Source organism: Pinus tabuliformis, chromosome X (genome assembly GCF_031772625.1).
Source record: "Pinus tabuliformis cultivar Carrire ecotype Pingquan chromosome X, CPIR1, whole genome shotgun sequence".
NCBI classification, from domain to species: Eukaryota; Viridiplantae; Streptophyta; class Pinopsida; order Pinales; family Pinaceae; genus Pinus; species Pinus tabuliformis.
In genome coordinates, this window is record NC_142308.1 from 787,357,939 (window position 1) to 787,366,698 (window position 8,760).

General features: G+C 38.3%; 1 pseudogene; it reads right to left on the reverse strand.

Annotated features, from left to right (window-relative positions):
- Nucleotides 1–6,051: 6,051 nt before the first annotated feature.
- Nucleotides 6,052–7,446, reverse strand: LOC149142197 (brefeldin A-inhibited guanine nucleotide-exchange protein 2 pseudogene; annotated as a pseudogene).
- Between the last annotated feature and the right edge of the window lie 1,314 nt (nucleotides 7,447–8,760).

Sequence of the window (8,760 nt, forward strand, 5' to 3'; positions counted from 1 at the left end):
ATGGAGAGATTGAACCTAGACATTACTAGACCATATAAGGATTTGTTTTCTTTTGACTCTAGCCAAGTTAAATGCCTTGGTTTGATCAAGGACTTATGTGTAACTCTTGTCCAGTGCCCTGCAAAGAGTATTCTAATGGACATAGTACTTGCAGAAATCCCACCCAAATATGTAATGTTGCTATATTTCTCATGGGGAGCAAAACTATAGGGATCCTTGTAGTTAGATATTTATTATGCCACCATTTCTATTTTTGGCCAACCAAGAAAACTATATAGAGAGAACTTGATGAAATACATGGTGAGTAGTGATGAAAAACCACAAAACGTTCCCATATACTCCATACATTAAGATATGGACTCTTTTTTCTTGTACAATGCAGAACATGACAATAAGGAAATCATAGCTCAAGAACTGGAATACAAAACAACTGACAATGAGAACATTTTTCACGAGTCCCTATGGCATTTAGACTTTGATGGATCTGTCAATAGGTTAGGGGTTGGTGCAGGAGTGTGGATCCATAATATGGAGAATAATCATGCTGAGGGAGATGCTTTTAGATTGAACTTCAAGTGTACCAATAACATGGTTGAATATGAAGCCCTAATTCTAGGGTTACAATTGGTTAGGAAACTTGGAACCAAAAGAGTTTCCATCATGGGAGACTCAGAGTTGATTATTAAACAGACTAATGGTGAATACTCTGTAAACAATCCCAAACTTGGTCAATATAGGGAAACTATCCTAGACTTTATCAAAGACCTCCTGGAAATAAACTTTGCTGCCATTCCTAGAAAACAAAACATGCAGGCCCATAGTTTGGCCACTTTTGCTAGTACCTATAAATTTCCATTTCATCCCAATCATCAGTACAATGAAAAAGTCAGACATAGGCCTGTTATATTAGACAACCTGAAGTATTGGAAGATTTTCTCCCATGATTCTCATATTTATGATTTCATGATCAATGAAGGTGAGTTTCAGAATTGTAAGATAGATACAGACTATACAGTAGGCAATAATATAGAAAGTAACATAGATGTAAATATTTTAGATATAGCTAAACCAACTAAATTTACTAGAGTAGAAATATATAGTTTAGAGGATGTAGAGATTGAAGAAACAATGAATGATGATTCAAATATTCTTAATCTGAAAAATAATTTTTTTCCTAAGGGATTAGTCCCTTTAGAAGATTTGTTTGATTCTAATGATGTAGCTAGGAAATCCAAAATGGATCCTTTGAGAGCTGACATAAAAGAGTGTAACATAAGAACTGAGGGTAAACCAGAACTCATTAAAATATCAAAATCCTTACCTCTAGAGGAAAAGGTTAAATACATCAATCTGTTTAAAGAGTTCTAGGATGTATTTGCCTGGAGTTATGAAGACTTAAAATCTTATGACACCAGCATAATCCAACACAAAATACCTTTAAAAGAAGATCATAAAGCTTTCAAACAAAAGCTTAGGGGAATAAACCCAATCATTATTCCATCTATTGAGAAAGAAGTTAAAAGAATGTTTGATGCCCAAATTATAGCCCCCATTAGATACTCAAATTGGATTTCAAACTTAGCCACTACTAGGAAAAAGATTGGTGAAATTAGACTTTGTGTAGATTTCATAAATTTAAACAAAGTCTCACTAAAAGATAACTATCCTCTACCAAAAATTGAGCATATCCAGTAGAGGGTAGTAGGCTCATCCAGGATTTCACTGTTAGATGGATTCTCTGGGTATAACTAGATCTTAGTTCAACTAGAGGACCAAGCCAAAACTGCATTTACTACTCCTTGGGGTACCTTCAGGTATTTCAAGATGCCTTTTGGATTAACGAATGTAGGTGCCACATTTCAAAGAGCTATGCATATAAATTTTTCCAAGGATATCCATGACTTCCTAGTAGTATACCAAGATGACATCACAGTCTTCTCTAAATCTGACAATGAACACCTAGACCATGTTGGGTATACGACCAAAGTCCCACATTGACTAGAAGTGGGGAGGATCATGGGTATATAAGGATGGACAAATATCTCCATTGGTATGAGGCCTTTTGGGGTAAAGCCCAAAAACAAATCCATGAGGGCTTAGGCCCAAAGTGGACAATATCATACCATTGTGGAGATATGTGGTGTCCAGAGTCCTTACAAGTGGTATCAGAGCCATGCCCCGAAGTTAGCCAAGTGGATGAATCCTCGGAATACCGAACGAAGGTGGTGGGCCCCGGTAATATCACGATGGGATCCGTGGATGAGCTCGGTTAGACAGGCGGTGTGCTCTGGATTCTTCATGGACGTGTCCTGGTCCCAACACGGTGAAGAGGAGTTGACCTAGGATAGAGCAAGCTCTCGAGGCAGGTGGTGCTCCATGTAAGGCGTGTGCTTCCAACGCATTGGAGCGGAGAATCCTGGTTGGTAGAGAGTGGACGGATGGATAATCGTTTGAGGGGAGGCTCGATGGTCCTTTGTTCGAGGGGAGGATTGTTGGGTATACGACCAAAGTCCCACATTGACTAGAAGTGGGGAGGATCATGGGTATATAAGGATGGACAAATATCTCCATTGGTATGAGGCCTTTTGGGGTAAAGCCCAAAAACAAATCCATGAGGGCTTAGGCCCAAAGTGGACAATATCATACCATTGTGGAGATATGTGGTGTCCAGAGTCCTAACAGACCACCTGAGAAAAGTATTTATCAAATGTAGAAAATTTGGGATTTCTTTAAATCCCAAAAAGCCACTTTTTGGTCTGGAAGAGGAAAAATTGTTGGGACATATCATATCTAAAGATGGTATTAGAATAGATCCTGCTAGAATAGAGTTATAATCATTACCCATCCTAGAAACATTATAGAGTTATAATCATTTCTATTGAATATAAACTCTCTTAGGAGATTCATTTCAAATCTAGAAGAACTGATTAGAGAATTAAATAACATTCTAAGAAAGGACTCAACACTTAAATCCTTTGAAGCCATCAAGGAATACTTAAACAAAACTCTAGTCCTGATAAGCCCTGATTTTAACAGGGATTTTATAATTTTTCTTTTTCTTCAGAACACATTAGTGCAGCAGTCTTGCTGCAAAAGAACAACCAAGGATATGAACAACTAATTGTGTTTTTTAGTAAATCCTTAAGAGATGCCACACTCAAATACAATTATTATGGAAAAACAGGCATTAGCTTTAGTAAAGGCTATCGAAGACTTCATAGTATACATTCTGTATTCTCACATTATTGCTTATGTTCCAGATTTTGTGGTTAAGGACATTTTGACACAAAATGGGCTTGAAGGGAAAAGAGGCAAATGTATTGCCACAATATTGGAATATGACATAGAGATAAAGCCAAATAAGCTTATCAAAGGCCAAGGTTTAGCCAAACTCATGGCTGAATTGAACTGTCATGCCCTTGATATAAACTTCATTAGTGCCCTTGATGATCAGGAAGAGATGGCGACTCCACTGATAAGTGAACCTTTTATTGATTCACCCTAGTATGCACATATTATATTTTTATTACAAAATTTACAAGCTTCTCTTGGTTTAACAAGAACTAAAGCTAGATTTTTAAAAATGAAGTCATTAAAGTATTGTATCATAGATAATGCATTGTTTTGGAAAGACAATAGTGGTATTATTTTGAATTATTTACTGAAAAATGAAGCTGATAAAATCATGCAAGAGTTTCATGCAGGAGATTGTGGAGGAAACTTGTACTGGAAGACAACTGCTGACAAAATCCTAAGGGCTGGTTTCTACTAGCCCACTTTGTTTGCAGATGGTAAGAAACATGTGACCTCCTGTCATAAATGCCAGACATTTGAGGGAAAGAGAAAACATTTGCCCTTGCCTATTAAACCAATTTCCACTGAAATTCCATTTCAACAATGAGAGTTAGACTTCATTGGAGAAATACACCCAGCCTCCTCAACACAACACAAATGGATTCTGATAGCTACTGACTACTTCACCGAATGGATAGAAGCCATCCCTTCTATACAAGCCACAAACACTGTCATAATCTCATTCCTAGAAAATAATATCCTATCAAGATTTGGATGCCCCCAGAAGGTCATTACTGATAATGCAACTACCTCTAAATCCAAAAATATGATAGACTTCTGTAACAAATACCACATCACCCTTGGTCACTCCACAACCTATTACCCTCAAGGTAATGGACTTGCAGAATTATCTAATAAAATCCTAGAAGATATCATTAAGAAATTTGTGGAAGATAACAAAAACACATGGAATAAGAAGTTAGTCAATGCCTTATGGGCATATAGACTGGCTACCAAGAAGTCCATTGGAACATCACCTTATCAGCTGGTATATGGGATTGATGTTGTTTTTCCATCATCTTTAGGAGTACTAGTGATGAAGATCATCTGGGAATTACAGGTGGAACCAAATGATATTCAAAGAAGAATAAATTAGACCATACACCTAAACAGACCAGAGAAGAAGTATATGTAAAATCACAAGTAATCCAAGACAAAATCAAGAAGGTTTTTGATAGAAAGAGTAAAGAAAATGATTTTTACATGGGATATAAAGTCCTTAAGTGGGATTTGTTAGCTCGCGAAACTGCCTCAGGCTGAGGAAGGCAAAAACTCAAGGCAACAACAAACCAAGCTCAGCCTCGTAGCTAGCCCTATGAGGACAGGAGAGGGCTCTCTTCGGGTCTATCTCGGCAAAAGGTTTTCAAACGGGTTGAGATGACTTTAAAAGAAACTGATTTTAGGCTAGTAAATTGACAAAAGGGGTTTTAAATAAATGATGGGGTTTTTCTGGGCTGCATGGGGCAAAGAAACAACTTGAATAGAGAAATATAATCAAAAACACAGATTATCTCCTGAGGCAAGGTAGGCAAGAAATTTTAACATCAAATTGAGATTAAATGGAATGGCAAGACTGCTGAGGAGTTGACAAGGGCATAGAAGATGAATCCTTGTCAAACAGAAGAAAACATTAAATATGAACAAACTTAAAGGCAGAGCATACAAATTATGAATTCTACCTTAACACTTCATTTGTTCAATTGGAAACGATCATGAAATGAAATGAACACATAACAGGCTACATATGAAACAAAGGCTAACACAAATGTTAAATTTCATACCACAGGAATCTCAGGGGTCAGAGCTGCCTTTTTTATTAAAATCTCTGTCAAAACTGTACAATAGAAGCTCTGTTTTTCTTCACCAGCGCTTAGAATTCTTCTCCTTTTCCCTTACAAAATGATTTTCAATACATTAAATAAACTCTGCTAGGGGAAAACAAATCGACCCAAAACAAGGGCGCTGTTTCACCTGAAGCCATGAAGATAGAAAAGAATCTTCGATCTGCTCTAAAGATAGAAAAGCCTCCCATTATTCTAGATCGAGGATTTCTAATGACCCATGAAAACTAATGCTGGAGCGTAGACTAGCTAAAGACACAAATAGGTAATTGAACCTTTGAATGCCGCTTTACAGAAAGTGGGAGAGGTCCCAATATTTAATGCTAAAATATGGGTTAAACCGCCACATGTGCTCTTTAGATGAATCGAATGCCCACATATTGCAATGATTGCCACGTTGCATTTTCCATGTGTTTATCACCACATCATACATATACTGATACCTTTAATTCATCTGAAGAAGGTTCTATCATAAAACAATGACTTGTATAAACAACTCAATGCGGCCATCAACTATCTGATGCAAATAGACCATTTTCCTCAAAATATTGTTTCCATTTCCACTTTTCTCCATGACAACATACACTATCAACCAGATTATAAGCAATCTGGTGTTGTTTCTGCAGCTGCTGATTTCAAGTATAACAACACCAGTTGCCATTTATCATCTGAGAAAAGCCTACCAGCATTTGTTCATCAAACGAACAAAAGCAGAGACACCAATTCCAACCACACTTTGAATCCGCTATTTTATAAAATTTGTTAGGAGCTCCAGCACTTTCGCAAGTAAATGGTTTACTTTGTGGTAGAACTTGACAAAAAGGTCAACAAGTAGTTGAAGTGCCAATGTACATGTTTAAGAAATCCAAGCATCTTGATCAAGACCATTATATTTATTTTCTGTGCCATTCACACTTACCCTACCTTCTGCAGGGTTAGATGCAGGTCGAACAAAGTCAAATATTGGAAAAAGGACTAACACAAACACTTGTTCCCAATATGTGCCCATGGTGCCATAGTGTGTAAAAAAAAAAAAAAACATTTGCAATACACTTTTCCTAAAATTAGACCGAGTATCGAAAGAAAGCTTGGAAAATCCTGCTAATAAAGGGATCCAAAAGTATAATTGATCATGTTCATCAGTAAACTTTGGACTGTCTAAACCAACAGCAAAGCAAGTAGCAGGCTTCCCAGATTTGTCCTTATCTTTGTTTTTTTGAAGAAGAAATAAGGTTCCCCTCAGCAAGTCTGAGAGCACATAAACGAAGAAATGCAATTGCATTGAGACTAATATCCTTGTCGAATCTTCTCTTTGTAAATGAAATCAGACAATTGACACAATCTGTGAATGTGGTAATCTCTGTCTCAGTTATGTAAGGGAAAAAATCACGCACTATCTTTTCAATGGTCTCAAAAGCCAGAAGGACAATATTCTTGTGATCATCCGACGCTGCTATCGTGAACACCATAAACATGCTTTTCCAGCCTGACTTAACATTGTTGACACGAGCCAATACCATTTGTGAAACACATCTGATGACTAGTTCTCTGGTTTCTACAGAGCTGCTCTTTTCCATCACAATTACAAAAGGTTTCATGAATTCATTCTGAAAGTTAAAATTTGCCAGCTCCTCATGTTCTAGAAACTTCATGGCTAGTTGTCGCAGTGAATCCATGACAAAAATAGCAATAGAGAGGTTCTCTGAGCATCCAACAGTAACAAAGAAACTGGAAAGCACATGCCAGATGGGAGACCAAACCAGCCTGATCCGGTTCATATTATAATGTGCAATCTCTACAATCTTGGTTAGGCTGAAAAACTCGGGGGTCAGTCGGAGATCGCAATTCTTCCATGGATACCTTGCAGAGTGCCTTTACAAAATCAACTATTGCCTCACTGTTTAACCTTTGGCTATGTGTAAATGATTGATCTCAAAACTTCCAATCTGTTCGAAACCAAATTGTGCATCTGCTCTGTGGTTACTAATCCTGAAGAATACCCCACAATACCAACACTGTCATATGAACCCCGTCGAGCTGATGCTGCAGCCTGTTGATGTTGTACAGGTCCCTTTCTCTTGAGTGCATGAACAACCGGTGACATTGGTTGTTTTACTTTCTCTGATTCACTATGAGGCATTGTAAAGAATGTAGCATCTGGAGGAGCACCCTCTCCCAATAAGTGAAAATGCTCAAAACGAGAAAGACACATTAAAATGTGCTCCCAAGCTTTCTTGTAGGTAGTTTCCATCTTCATCAGCAAACGAGAAGAGGTGTTTGAGTGGTTTTTGGACAAAGTTTAGGCATAAACTTCAACGCACTGTGTGCCTCACCCAACGCGCCGCGTGCTCCTGATGCGCCTCACCCACGTAAAATTGCACTGAAGATTGTGGCTTGATGCGTAGCACATCCAACAGTAACAAAGAAACTGGAAAGCACATGCCAGATGGGAGACCAAACCAGCCTGATCCGGTTCATATTATAATGCGCAATCTCTACAATCTTGGTTAGGCTGAAAAACTCGGGGGTCAGTCGGAGATCGCAATTCTTCCATGGAGACCTTGCAGAGTGCCTTTACAAAATCAACTATTGCCTCACTATTTAACCTTTGGCTATGTGTAAATGATTGATCTCAAAACTTCCAATCTGTTCGAAACCAAAGTGTGCATCTACTCTGTGGTTACTAATCCTGAAGAATACCCCACAATACCAACACTGTCATATGAACCCCGTCGAGCTGATGCTGCAGCCTGTTGATGTTGTATAGGTCCCTTTCTCTTGAGTGCATGAACAACCGGTGACATTGGTTGTTTTACTTTCTCTGATTCACTATGAGGCATTGTAAAGAATGTAGCATCTGGAGGAGCACCCTCTCCCAATAAGTGCAAATGCTCAAAACGAGAAAGACACATTAAAATGTGCTCCCAAGCTTTCTTGTAGGTAGTTGCCATCTTCATCAGCAAACGAGAAGAGGTGTTTGAGTGGTTTTTGGACAAAGTTTAGGCATAAACTTCAATGCACCGTGCGCCTCACCCAACGCGCCGCGTGCTCCTGATGCGCCTCACCCGTGTAAAATTGCACTGAAGATTGTGGCCTGATGCGTAGCACACCACTGATGCACCGCGCGCCCAGTTGTAAATGAAACAGTTGGCAAACTTTGACACATTTTCACAATCAACAGATGTTTGTCTATTTGGGTTTATCAATCAGACACAAATCTGACTAACATAGTCCAAAATAAGAATCTTAATTTCATTTTGACTAATTAATAACAATTGTTCATTTCTACAACCGCTCCATAATCATGTTTTCAATATAATTTTGCATCCTGAAGTACACAGTAATTAAGCCTCCATTCATAGCCACCATTTCCTTGTTGCAACTTGCAAGAACCTTGCCTTATTTGTTTCTTGATTGCATTTTCCCCAATAATAGTTCAATATTATTCTCATTTCTCATTAGGAAAAGGGCTTTCTCTGAGTGGAATTGGATGCTTCATGAGGATCGTCCTCTGAGTTTGAGACAGAACCAGCGGGCGATAGACGGAGTCTAACATTGGCTCCAA